The sequence below is a fragment of the Protopterus annectens genome, chromosome 16.part0 (genome assembly GCF_019279795.1).
Source record: "Protopterus annectens isolate FY-2018-M chromosome 16.part0, PAN1.0, whole genome shotgun sequence".
NCBI classification, from domain to species: domain Eukaryota; kingdom Metazoa; phylum Chordata; order Ceratodontiformes; family Protopteridae; genus Protopterus; species Protopterus annectens.
In genome coordinates, this window is record NC_056750.1 from 339,341,183 (window position 1) to 339,355,274 (window position 14,092).

Genomic DNA, 14,092 nt, shown 5'->3' on the forward strand with positions numbered 1-14,092 from the left:
AAGTGTGAGCTTATCCAGTACAAAGTTAAGGTCCCAGGCTAGGCCTTAAATTGTTAGCTCCTCTCAGGAACTGTTTGATGAGAGGGTGAGAAAAAAGAGGTGGCTCAGTATTATAATGAGCTGAGATGGCAGAGGCATGAATCTTAATGGATGAGGATAGGCCTCTGTGGAGCAGCTCTGCTAGGTAATCAAAGATTTGAGGTAAGGTGGGCCACAGCTGTGTCCTTTCCTTCACTGACCCCAAGAACAATATCTTTTCCACTTTTCAGCGTAGGATTTCCTAGCACTAGGCCTTCTGGTCTCAAGGATGACGTCCAGCACCTGTTTGCTGAGGGATGCTGGCAGTGTATTCAGGGGATAAGCCAGGCTGCAAGGTTTAGGGTTTGCAGCTCTGGATGCAAAATCTGTCCCTCCTGCTGAGTCAGCAGGGAAGGTGTCTGATGTAGGTGCCAGGGTGGCACTGCTGTTAATGTAGGAGTAGGTACCAGGTGCTGGCGTGGCCAGTCTGGTGCAATAAGGATTGCCCTTGGCCTGTCCTGTTAGATCTTGAGTAGTACTTTTGAGAGGAGGGAAGGCATAAATTGAGAGTTTTTTCCCATGTAAAGGATAGGGCATCCACCTTCCAGGCTCTGCTGTGAGGGTACCTGGTGCAAAATTTGCTCAATTGGTGGTTTTTGGGGGAGGCAAAAAGGTCCACCTCCAGTGTTCCCCACCTCTGGGTTAGAAGTTTGAATGGGCTGCGTTCCAGTTTCCACTCGTGAGAGTTTAGTAGATTTCTGCTAAGTCGTCTGCCAGTGAATTTTGCTTGCCTGGCAGGAATTGAGCTTGTAGGTGCACTTGGTTGCTCAAGACTGTGTTCCACAGGGCCATGGCTAACCTGCAGAGTGGGTAAGAATGAGTTCCCCCCTGCTTATGTACCACATAACTGTGGTGTTGTCTGTCTATCAGGAGCTGTCCTGGAAGGATAAGGTATTTGAAGGCTGTCAGAGCATTCTGTACAGCTAGCATCTCGTTTTGACTGATGTGCAGGGGGATTTGTTCTGGGCTCCATTTGCCCTGAATGCATTTGCCTGCCATGTGAGCCTCCCATGCATAGTCTGATGAGTCTGTTGTCAGGGTTTGGGTGGCGAGGGGTTGAGTGAAAGGAAGTCCCTTGTTATGGTTGCATGCCTCTGCCCACCAAAGGAACTCTGCCCTTAGACAAGGTATGATAGGAATCACTGTTTCCAGGTCCTGAGAATGTTGACACCAGAGACATTTTAAGTACCACTGAAGTTTCCTCATATGCAGTCTTGCACATGGAATTAGCAGAATACATGAGGCCATGAACCTTAGGGCTTGCAGTATTTTCCTTGCAGATAGCTGGGTTTTGGTGGCCATTAGTTGGAAATAGTTTGTCAAATGGACCTGCTTTTCTGGAGTGAGGAATGCCATCTGGGAAGTTGTGTTCAAGCTTGCTCCCAGGAATACAAATTGTTGGCTGGGCACCAGTTGTGATTTCTTTTCGTTGATGGTGCATCCCAGTGAAGTCAGAAGTCTTTTTAGAAATGCCAGATGCTGAAGTAGCAATTCCTGACTGTCCGCCTGAATCGGGCAATCGTCCAAGTATGGGTAAATTTGAATATTTCTCTGCATGCAGTATGCAATGGCTACAGCCAGGCACTTTGTGAATACCCTGGGCGCAGTAGATAAGCTAAAGGGAAGTGCACAGAACTGATAGTGCATAGAGCTTACACTGAAATGTAGATATTTCCTGCAAGACTCCCTTATAGGGATGTGCAGATAAGCTTCTTTTAAGTCCAGGGTGACTAACTAGGCATCCTTGGCTAGCATAGGAAGAAGCGGTTGCAGTGTAAGCATTTTGAATTTTGGGACCACCAGAAAGGTGTTGAGAATTGATAGATCCAGGATAGGGCACCAAGAGCTCTCTTTTCTGGGCACCAGAAACAGTCTGGAGTAGAAACCCTGTCCACTTTGTTCTACTGGATCAGGTTGTATAGCCCTGATATGGAGAAGGGAAAGTACTTTTGAGCCTCTGCCCACTGGTTTGGAGGAATGTCTGGTAACCTACATGGGGTTGGCAGTTAGTGGAAGCAGAATCTGTATCCCTGGGATACAATGTTTAGAACCCATCGGTCCTGAGTAATGGACATCCAGTTTTTTATATGAAGGGTGAGTTTTCCTCCTAGGGGTGCAAGTATTTGGGCATGGCTGGTAAGGATAATTGGAAAGTCATTGTGAACTTTTTCCATAAGGGGGTGGCTTACCACTCCCTGTTTTTGAGGTGGGAAAACTCCATTGTTTAGATCTCTGCATACCCAGAGACTGTGGTCTGTTCCCCCTGGGTTTGGGCTGAGAAAGCCTGGGAGGGATTGGAAAGGACCAGTTTTTTGAAGGCCAATGCCTACTGAATCTAGGTGGCTGCACCTGTAAGAAATCTGACAGTTTGCATAGATTTAGCTTTTTCTTCCATCTTTTTAAGAACAACTTCTGCTTTTGTGCCAAACAAATTATCCTGATTTAATGGGGAATCTAGTAATTTTGCTTTAACATGGTCTAGCAAGACTTGTTCCTTCAGACAAGCATGCCTTCTCAGTACAGACCCAGTGACAGCAGCCCCGCAAGATGCTTCTAAGGCATCAAACCCACACTGCAAGATATCTTTACCAACTTGATTTGCAGAATGCATTAACTCTTGTAAAGTTTTATTTTCTGCACAATCTGGAAGTAACACCATTTTTTTGTTTGATTAGTTCCATAGTATGTTGCTGGTATTTCAACATGGGAAAGTGGCAATTCAAAGCCCTGATGGCAAGAGTTGCACAGGTATATACCTGCTTACCCCATCTGTCTAAAGCTCTAGAATCCCTGTCTGAAGGGGTAGGGTTTTTGGCTGTAATAGCCCTAATGCCTTTAGGTCCCTGGGAAATGGTCTCTGGATCCGCAGTAGGATTCATAAAGAGAAATTTGTGACAGTCAGGTACTCTGTAGTACCTGTCAGGTTTTCTAGGAGCTAGTGGTAAAGTGTCAGGAGTAAGATTGGACTCCATGAAGACATCATCTACAATAACCAGGACAAGGGGTATAGCTAGAGGGCTGTGCTGAGGCAAATCTAAAAATTCTGAGTCTCTTTTTGGACTGAGGATAGTCCTGGCATTCCCAGCAGAAATGCTGTCTTAAGGTATGCAAGGTTTCACCAAAAGAAAAATCCTCTGGAGGGGAGGCAGAGGGAATGGATTCCTCTGCATCTGAATCCTCATAGGTAGATAAGGGTATGTAACCTAGTAATCAGAAAGGTCATGGTCATCGGACTCCTGGTCTGTAGAATCAGAAGGAAATTCAATTCTTTTTCTTTTAGCAGGGGAAAGTTGGCTTCCCCTAATTAGAGTAATAAGGTCTTCAGCCATTCTAAGCATTTGTTTTTGTGGCATGGGAGCTTGAGCATGCACTTTGGATGTCTGTTTTCTAAGCGTAGTGCGAACTCTGGACCTGAGAAACTCAGTAAATTTAGTTAAAAATGAAGATGTCGGTTTAATACGAATATTGGTAGGTTGGAATACACCCTCAGAAGCCAATGCCTGCACAGCGGCTCCGGACCCATCCAAGGTAGAGACATCCAAAGGTTCCATAGTCGAAGAAGCATCTTGCGGCATACCTGAATGGGTCTCAGCAGAGGCCTGCGAATCTGTAGAAGCGGGCATCAGGGGCTGCAAAGGCGCCTCACTGAGTACCAGCGAACTGGCGACTAGCTTAACGGAAGCGCCGTTGGCAGTTTTTGACCTGTGCAGTCTGCCACTGTCTTTGCGCTTTTTCAGAAGATCGGTAGTCGGATGCTTACCCAAGCCATTTTGGAAAACAGAGAACGAGTGCGAACGAATTTAGCTACAAAAATAGCCCGACAACGAAAGGTTCGGGTGTTAAACAAGACACAAAACCGACAGCAAGGGACGTCGTGGTCTGGGCCTATACAGGTGATGCAGTAAGAATGAAAATCTGTGTGAGTTACTTGCTTTCCACAGGCAAGACAATTGTTAACATTTTCTGACATCGGTTAGAGCAAGAAAAAAGAATCCCCAACGGGGTACTTGGCTTTAGAAGACTTCAGGTTTGAAACTCGAAAAAAGAAAATTTCAGGAAGTGGCAACCCGGCACTTGTGAACTGCTTCTGCTTCGGGCTCCTTCTCGGCAAAAAAGACTGATATAATGGCGCCGGCTGCGTGCTTTATACCCGATGACCTGACATCATGGAAGAGGCGACAGCATCTGATGCAGAAATCCCAAGTTTCTGGTATTCAGGCCGAATGAGGGCTACCTGCAGGCAGATAAAAGTACAGTTTTGTACCTACCATAAATGTAGATGTCCGATAGGTATGCATCTGCAGTCATAACATATGGGTTTGTCCTGCCTCAGGCAGCCCTTCGGTCGGCCAGATTCCAAAGTCTGGGTCTGGCCTCGGCTGATGTCGCACTATCCCCGACGTCAGAGAGTCTGGGGTATAAAAGCATCAGCCAACGCCATTTTCCTCAGTTTTTCTTGCCCCAGATGCCAGGTGCCCTCTAAGAAGGCTAAATTTGGATAAAAATGCCAAAAAATTCCAAACATGATGCAAAAATATATACATATATATATAAATATACAAACAAATACACCATAACAGATTCCCCCAGCTAGCTAATGGAGGGGTAAGCACCCTAGGAATACCACAGAGGGGAAGGAGGGAGGGTAAACCTGACTGCAGATGCATACCTATCGGACATCTACATTTATGGTAGGTACAAAACTGTACTATGTCCTTCAAGGATGCATCTGCAGTCATAACATATGGGTAGAATACCATAGCCAATCTGGGGGTGGAGGTACTAAGAAAAAGATGGTGTAGTTAAGATACCCTGCAGGACTGCTGTAGCAAAATCTGCTCTGGATCTGGAGTATAAAGGTAAATTGTAATGCTTGGCAAATGTATGCACGGAGCTCCATGTAGCAGCTTCTAAAATGTCCTTGGTAGCCACCCCTCTTAGGAAGGCTGTAGTGGTGGCTGTGGCTCTCGTGGAATGAGGCCTAATATTCACAGGAACAGTCTTTCCATGAAAGGAGTAGCAAAAGCGAATGCAATTTCCTATCCATTTTGAAATTGTCTGTTTTGAAATTGCTTTTCCTTGTGCCCCAGCAGCATATGCTACAAACACAGTTGGTCAGTCTTTCTGTAACTTTTAGTTCTGTCCAAATAGTAGCGTAATTGTCTGTGTATATCCAGAGTGTGCAGAAGTTTCTCCCCTTTATTTTGTGGATTTGGGAAGAATGTAGGCAAGTGAATTGCTTGGTTCAAGGATACCTTAGATACCACCTTTGGCATAAATGTAGGATTGGTTTTTAATGAAACTGTCTTGATGAAAAATAAGAAATGGCTGCACTGCCATTAAAGCTTGTAACTGAGATACTCTTCTTGCTGAAGTTATGGCCAGAAGGAATGCAGTCTTCCAAGACAGAAACTGTGGATCTGCCGATGCTGCTGGTTCAAAGGGAGGAAGTGTTAGTTTTTCCAGCACAAAGTTAAGGTCCCAAGTAGGTAAAGGTGGTCTCCTTGGAGGATTGATGTTTTTGATTCCTCTGAGAAATTGTCTTAAGAGAGGATGCGAGAAGACAGGTGGATTTACATTGTATTCTGCTGAAATTGCTGAGGCATGTATCTTAATGGAAGAATAAGACAGGCCGTTGTGGAACAATTCTGCTAAGTATTCCAGTATATGTGCCATGCTCATCACTGTCACATCTGGCCTTTTGTTGTGTTCCAAATGAGAAATCTTTTCCATTTTGCTGAGTATGCCTTCCTTGTGGAAGGACGGCGAGCTTCCCTAATAATGTCCTTTACCCTCTGGGATAAGCTGTTATGAGTAGGAGTCATGGTATTCCCCAGGCAGTTAGCTGCAAGGTTTTTAGGTTGGGATGCAGGATCTTGAAATTGTTCTGCGTCAGAAGAAGTGGCCATAGGGGGAGAGGCCACGGTTTCGTCTGCGACAAGTTCCTCAACAGTGGGTACCAGTGCTGCCTTGGCCAGTCTGGAGCTATCAGAATCACTCTTGGCTGTTCTGCCCTGATCTTCAGTAAAACCTTGGACATTAATGGGAGTGGTGGGAAAGCATAGACTTTTCGAGCTTTCCAGTTGAAGGAAAGAGAGTCCACCTTCCATGCTTGTGGGTGGTATGTCCTTGAGCAAAAAATTTTCAGTTGATGATTGTGGGGTGAGGCGAACAGGTCTATCTCTGGCCTTCCCCATGTTTGTGTTATGATTAAGAAGATGTCTGGGTGCAGCATCCATTCGTGTGCATCCATGGTAGTTCTGCTTAAGCTATCTGCCAGAGTATTGTCTTTCCCTGGCATGAACTGGGACTGTAGTTGTATACTGAGTTTCAAGCAAAGTTCCCATAGATTCATAGCCAGTCTGCATAGAGGGTAGGAATGCGTGCCTCCTTGCTTGTTTATGTACCACATAACTGTGGTGTTGTCTGTCCTTATTAGCAGGTGGCCCTGTTGCAGGAAAGGTTTGAAAGCCTCGATTGCGTGTATCACTGCCAGCATTTCCTTTTGGTTTATGTGCATGCATAGCTGTCCTTGAGACCATAGCCCTTGGATACATTTGTCCTCCATGTGTGCTCCCCAACCTCGGTCTGAAGCGTCCGTGGTGATGGTTTGGTTTGCTTTTGGTTTGTTGAAAGGCAACCCTCTGTTGGACTGGCAGGCATGAGCCCACCACAGGAATTCCTTTTGAAGGCAAGGTATGAGTGGAATCAAAGTTTCTAAGCTGTGACTGTGCTGAGTCCATACACTCCTTAGGTACCATTGCAATTTTCTCATATGCAGCCTGGCTTGAGGAATTAGAATTATGCAGGATGCCATGTAGCCCAGGGCCTGCAGGATTTTCCTTGCAGTCAGCTGAGTTTGTCTTGTCAGATTCTTGAAGTAATCTGGAAGTTGTTTTTGTTTTTCTTCTGTGAGAAAGGCCATTTGGGTGGTTGTGTCTAGATCCGCACCCAAAAAGGTTATTCTTTGGGATGGAACAAGTCTTGATTTTTGGATGTTGACTGTGTATCCCAAGGCCTGTAATAGTTGGATGGCATAGTCCAAGTCCTTTAACAAAGTTTCCTTGCTGTCCGCTTGTATCAGGCAGTCGTCCAGGTATGGGTAGATTTGAATCCCCTGAGGTCTGCAGTGTGCAATTACTGATGCCAGGCATTTCGTGAATACTCTGGGCGCAGTAGATAAGCTAAAGGGCAATGCTGAAAATTGATAATGCTCTGATCCTGCAAGAAATCTGAGGTGTCTTCTGCAACTTTGTCGAATAGGGACATGCAGGTATGCCTCCTTGAGATCTAGAGTCACCAGCCAAGACTCCTTGCCCAGCATGGGAAGAAGCTGCTGTAGGGTCAGCATCTTGAATTTTGGCACAATGAGGAAGGTATTCAGTGCGGACAGGTAAAGAATAGGCCTCCATTGATTTTCTTTTCTTGGAACAAGGAATAATCCGGAATAAAATCCTTGGCCTTGTTCTGAAAGAGGTACCTTTTCTATGGCTCTCATTTGTATTAATTTGTTGATTTGCTTCAAAGACTCTGCCCTCTGATTTGGTGGCAGGTCTGGCATTCCTTTTCTTTTTGGCAATGTGTGGAAATGGAACCTGTATGCTTTGTCTATTTGCAGTGTCCATGAGTCCCTTGTAATGTAATGCCAATTTTTTGAAAATAAAGAAAGTTTTCCGCCCAATGGTGCTTCTAATTGAGCCCTGGTCGGCGGGGTCAAAATTAAGTCATTGAGTCTGCCCTAGTGTAGCAGTTGTTGATGTTCCTGCACTACCTCTCTGGTTGGGAGGCTGCCACTGACGGCCTCTGTAGGAGCCTCTAGCTTGCCCTCTACCTCTGGCACGCATGTTCCTGCCTCTCTGGGATCTGTCTGCGTCCGGAAAGGACCAATTCTTAGTAGGCCAATTTCTGCTGAATCTCGGTGGTTGTACCTGCAGAAAATCGTTGACTGTTTGCACAGATTTTGCCTTTTCTTCAAACTTCTTTAAGACCTCCTGAGCCGTGGAACCAAATAATTTTTGTTTTTCCATTGGAGCATCCAGGAGCTTAACTTTAACATGGTCCGGTAGAGATTGTTCCTTCAACCAGGCATGCCTTCGTATAACTGCCCCTGTCATAGCTGACCTACATGAAGCTTCCAGTGCATCATAACCACACTGCAAAAAATGGTTGCTAACCTGCTGTGAGTTATGTACCAGATCCTGTAGTGATTTACGGTCAAGGGGTTCAGAGGAGGAAAGCTTCTTATACAATTCATCTAACAAATACTCTTGGTACTGAATCATATGAAATTCACAATTTAATGCCCTCATGGAAAGAGTTGCAGAAGTATAAACTTTCTTTCCCCATCTCTCTAAAGCTCTAGACTCCCTTTCAGAAGGAAGAGGATTTTTAGCAGTGGCAGCTGCAACCCCTTTTGGGCCCTGGGAAATAGTTTCTGGGTCTGCAGAGTGGGCCTTGTACAGGTGTAGATGAGAATCCGGGACCCTATAGTACCTATCAGGTTTGGCAGGAGCCGGAGGGAGAGAATCAGGGGCTGTACTAGCATCAGAGTACACATCATCAATAACATTCAAGACAGGAGGTATAGCTAAAGGCCTATGCTGAGGTAAATGTAAAAAGGTCCTTAATCTCTTTCTAGAATCAGAAAATTCCTGGCCCTGCCACTGAAAATGTTCTCTCATAGAGTGCAGTGTCTCACCAAAAGAAAACTCTTCAGGAGGGGAGGCCGAAGGAATAGATTCTTCAGCATCAGAATCCTCGTAGGCCGAATAAGCCTCCTGCTGGTGCTCTGACAACACAGATTCATCCGTAGACTCATCTGAAGAGTGAGGGTCAGAGGGCTCAACCCTATGCCTTTTGTCTGGTGGTGGAAGAGAGCCCCTGTCCTTGTGAGGTTGAGAACCTCTAATTAAAGAGATAAGATCCTCTGCTAGGCTGAGAATCTGAGTGCCAGTGGAAGGCCTCTGAGAGGTAGTCCTGGGAGGCAAGGCTTTAGCAATTTTGGCAGCTTTAGCCCTAGAGAAGGCCTTAATGGACATGGATGCAGGGGGTCTGGCTGCACCACGTGCAGGAGTAGACTTGTCTAAAGGAATGGTGTCGGACATATCCTGGACACCGGTTTCCGTAGGTAATTCAATAACCGACTCGGCCGGAGCCTCCGGGGCCGAGGTAGTCGGTTGAATGGATTCGGTAATAGGAAGCACCGAGGACTCGGTTTCAGCCGAAACCGAGACACTCGCGGTAGGCCTGATCGTGGTTTCAGCCGAAACCGCACGCGGTCGGTCCTTGTCCTTCCGTTTTTTAACCACATGCGAAGTCGGAGTCTCCAACGGCATCTTATATGCAAAATTAGCCCCAAAAAATTCCTCTGCAAACTCCAACCGACGTCTAAGAGTTCGTCGGTTGAAGGAAGCACAGGCAGAGCAGGCCGAGACGTCGTGGTCTGGGCCTAAGCAAGGGAGGCAGTAAGAGTGGAAATCCTTATGAGGTATTTGTTTCCCACAAGTTAAACAATTATTTACTTTATCTGACATCGGCTGAGGCAAGAAAGAGTCCCCAACGGGGTACGTAGCTTTTTCAAAGTCTTCGGTAGCTGAATCACAGGAGCTGGCCGACCGGCACTTGCGAACTGCTTCTGCTTCGGGCACCACGCGGCAAGAAAGACTGAGGAAAATGGCGTCGGCTGATGCTTTTATACCCCAGACTCTCTGACGTCGGGGAAAGTGCGACATCAGCCGAGGCCAGACCCAGACTTTGGAATCTGGCCGACCGAAGGGCTGCCTGAGGCAGGACAACCCATATGTTATGACTGCAGATGCATCCTTGAAGGACATCCAAGTGTGATGACTGCAACAGTGAAACACGAAGAACATCTGAATATTCTGAACTCTTGACCAAGGGAGAGATACTGTTAGTGTGATCGTGTTGAATGAGGCACCTATGAATTCCAATGTCTGTGTCGGTTCCAGATAAGACTTCTTTGTAGTTGACTGAAATACCCAGGCTAGAGTGTAACAGGAGTACATAATCCTGATCATGGATCAGTTGATGTCTGGTTGGGCCGGTGATGAGCCAGTTGTCTAGATATGGAAGCACCCGAAATCCCTGCCATCTCGAATGAACTGCCACTGCTGCCATACACTTGATAAACACCTTGGGGGCTTTGTTGAGACCAAAGGGCAGAGGTCTGAACTGGTAATGACCGACACCCAGATGGAAGCATAGGTATCTTTAGGATCACTTGTTTATTTTTATATGCTAGTACACATCCTGAAGCTCTATCAAGCACATCCAATAGTCTTCGTGCAAAAAAGGCAGAATGGATTAAACAGTGACCATCCGGAACTTTGTGTACTGAACAGACTGATTTAGGTTGCTGAGATCCAAAATTGGTGTCCAGTTCCTATTTTCTTTGGCACTATAAAGAATATTGAATAAGTTCCAGATTCTTCCTGGTCTGGTGGGACCTCCTGGATGCCTTTTTTCTAGCAGCTTGTTTATTTCTAGTGCTGCTGTTTCCCTCTGGCTGGGCGGAACAGGGATTTTCTTTGAGGCCAGCAGAGGTGGATGGGAAAATAAGATACAATTCTGGATATTACTCTCTGCACCCATGAATCTTTTGTAATTTCTTGCCGGGCTCTCTGCTGCAGGGATAAGTGATTCCTGACAGCCTCCAGCAGAGGACAGACAGGCTCCCTTTCAGAAGCACTTTTAAGATCTGTCAGAGATCTTTGATTTTGCAGACCCCCCCCTCTGTTGCAAGGGCAGAGTCTTCCATTAGAGTCCCCCCCCCGCCCCTGGGGCAACTTTCTCCACGTGGATCTTGAAAGGGACCTTGCGATTTTTCAACCACCTTGTTGACTACTAGAAAAGGTTCGTTGAGGGGTTGAAAAAACTTATGCTCAAAGCAGGCAGGTATTAACCTACAGAGTGTGGCCTTCACTTTGGGATCAAATAAGAAAGATCCTTCAAAAGGGCATTGATGAAGGATGCTTTGAAGGGTTCTGCAAAGTCAAATAAGCACATCCGGGCATACTGTCTAATATAAATGCCTGAACCTGCTACCCGTGAGGTACCTTCTGCTGTGTGAGAGATGAGCCTCATGGACAAATTGCAAATGGATTAGAGGGTAGCCAACTGTGAGGCAACAGTGCTCTCGGCCTTGGGGAATATGGTCCTAGAGAGGGATTTGGAGAATTTTTTTAATAAATCCCTCTGGAGTCTTGTAAAGTGTGCCAGACAGTTGAGTGACTAAAGGGCAAAAGTCGCTGAAACAAAGACACATCCAAAAACTATCCATTTCCCTAGACTCCTTGTTAGGGGGATGGACAGAGGAACTGTAATCTGCTAGTTTCTTCTGGGTGGCTGCTGTTATGACCATGGTATCAAAAAGTACTCCCTTACTCCAGAAATATCTGGTCTTTGGTGGTGCCAGGATCCTGTCGGGTCTCTTGGGGATTGATTCAATGGTGTCCGGTTCTGCCCATGTCTGCCAAGAAACCAAATCAATGAGTTCATCAGCAGGCAGAGTCACCCACGTGGTAGATGGGCCAGCAACAAAAGCCTCAAGGAATACAGACTCCTCCTGAGAAGGGTTTACAGAAGACCAATCACCCCCTTTGCTTTAAGAACTCAAGAATGTCTACAAATGAGACATCGTCAGGTGATCTTGGGGACCCTTCTCCTTCATCAGTCAGTATCTTCTGTGACAAACTCTTGAGAGTCTAAGTGCCTCCTTCTTCACTTTTTTCTTCTTGGGGAGCCTCTTCGATGGGGTGTTACGGAGAGTTGTCAAAAGAAATCATTATACCCTGGCTGGTATCCTGGAGACTAACTTGGGCTGGCTGCCTTGTGGCAAGAACAGCTGAGGCTCAAGAAGCAGAGATGAATGGGCTAGGGTGGTCAGAGGTAAAGAAGGTGGAGAAGTTTGAGCTCCAGGGATATACAGTGCTCTCTCCTCTACCTTGAATGCCAAGGGCCTCGGAGAGAAGGAAACAGATAGCTCTGAAAGAACATGCTTACAGATCAAAGGCTACCTCTTCCATGAAGGAAAAGCACTTGAGGGAGCAGGACACAAGCTATCTAACACAGAACCTCCGAGTGGAAGAGATGGCTTCAACAACTTTGGAGTTGAATCCAAACTCTTGGACCCGGCGCCAACACTACTTCTCCGAGACACTCTGTGCACTCAGAGATGCTACAGGAGTCGAAAATACCAGTGTCTTTGCATCCGATGAGAACTCCGGAATCTTTGGATCCGACAACACAGAAACCATAGGTTGGACTGGAGAAGGAACAAGCAAGAGGGAAGGGGTTGTACTAATAAGGGTCTCCAGATCCGATGAGCTCAGAGCCAGGCGACCCCCTCCATTTGCATCTGCATCAAGAGGAACTTCCTCATCATTCTCTCCACATAGGCTTCAGTCAAGCTTTTGGAAGAATGAGACGAGGACGCTATGGAAGAAGGTCTGGAGAGAGGGTGTTTAGGACAGCATTCCAAAAAGGAAGAGGGTAACCTGGATGTAATCGAATCCGGAGCCAAGAGTGGTGTGATCAGATCAAAGGAGACTTGTCTTTTCTGAGGTTTGGATCCACGGAGCTAGGATCCAAAGTTTTAGGTATTTTCTTCAGAAGTTTTTAACCCACAGCTGAGGAAGTGGATACCACTGGTGAACACTTCCTGGAGTCTTTTTCTCTGAACTGGTGGAGGTTTGAGCCCCAGACGACGTGGTAGAAGCAGAGGACTTGGAAGTCAGCAACCTCTGAATATCAACATATTTCGCCTGTCAATATGAGCCCCAAGGTTAAAACCCTTACAGATACCACAATTGGCATCAAGATGTGAAGGGCCTGGACAATGAACGCATTTAGCATGCACATCAGATAAGGGAATTTTGTGGCCACAGACTGTACACTTCTTAAAAGATGAGGATTTCTCTGCCATATTTGCATAAAAGGGAATAAAGTTTCAGGAGGAAAATACCAACAATGGTAAAAAGAGATGTACTAAAAAGTACAGAAAAGGAACTACCAACAGTGGTAAACTATAAAGTATACAAGTAATGAAAGGGGTGAAAAACAGGGAGGAAGCGTATTAGATGTTTGTTATAGTAAATAAGAAAAAAAAACCTAATATATAGAAATGTCACGACACCCAAAAAACACAACTAGCTCAACAGCTGAAACAGTGACCACGTCTGTACTCCAAGGCAGAAATTGAGATCTAAGATATGTTAGGGACTAGGGCATTATGGGAAAGGGAGGAGGTTAAAAGCATTCAGTGATAAAAGAGCTAGCAAAAGCAGCAGAGTTGGATCCGAACCCAAGAGTTGAACAAATGAAAACTGACATTGGATTAAAGTGCATGTAATATGAATATTCCCAGGCTGACTCAAGCAATGAAATAAGAGAAAGCATGGGCAAGGCCAGAATAATGCTGGCTTGCATTACCAGCAGTGTGCATTTTAGGTGGAAGGATGTCATCCCTACTGACAAAAATTTCCACCAGATCTTTCAGGTCCAAAAGCTGCAAAAGTGCCAGTATCAGCAAAATCAATGTAGCTGTAGAGTGAAATCTGAGCATGATTACAAAGAGAGCCATTAGATCCTCAACAAGCCTTGGCAACCATGGAGGAGTAAAAGGCTTCACTGGACAAATATTACCCTGCATAAGCCCTATCAAACACTGCCAAACTAAAGATACAAGAAAGTTTGCATATAATGGTCCATTAGACAGAAAAAAAACATTAGTCTCAGCATTGAGCTTGCAGCATAGGGAACCAAGCTCTCACAAAATATCAACCCTTATAGATTTTTACTGAAGTGTTGACCAGTGACCCTTAAATCCTCAGTGCATCTATGAAACTGCAATATTGTTTTGAACATTTTCAAAATACCATCAAGAGAAACATTACTAAACTCTGGTAGAAGCACAGTAAAAAGTATTCCATCAGCTTTAACAAGTGTTAAGTTTGCTTACAGTGTAGTACCCATTATACCCTAAAGAAGGATGGAG

At 45.6% G+C, this 14,092-nt stretch overlaps 1 protein-coding gene across 1 annotated transcript in view; it reads right to left on the reverse strand.

Annotated features, from left to right (window-relative positions):
- The window catches only part of NUP188 (nucleoporin 188), a 3,305,077-nt gene that overhangs the window by 1,485,376 nt on the left and 1,805,609 nt on the right, over positions 1–14,092 (reverse strand). The window lies entirely within an intron of this gene.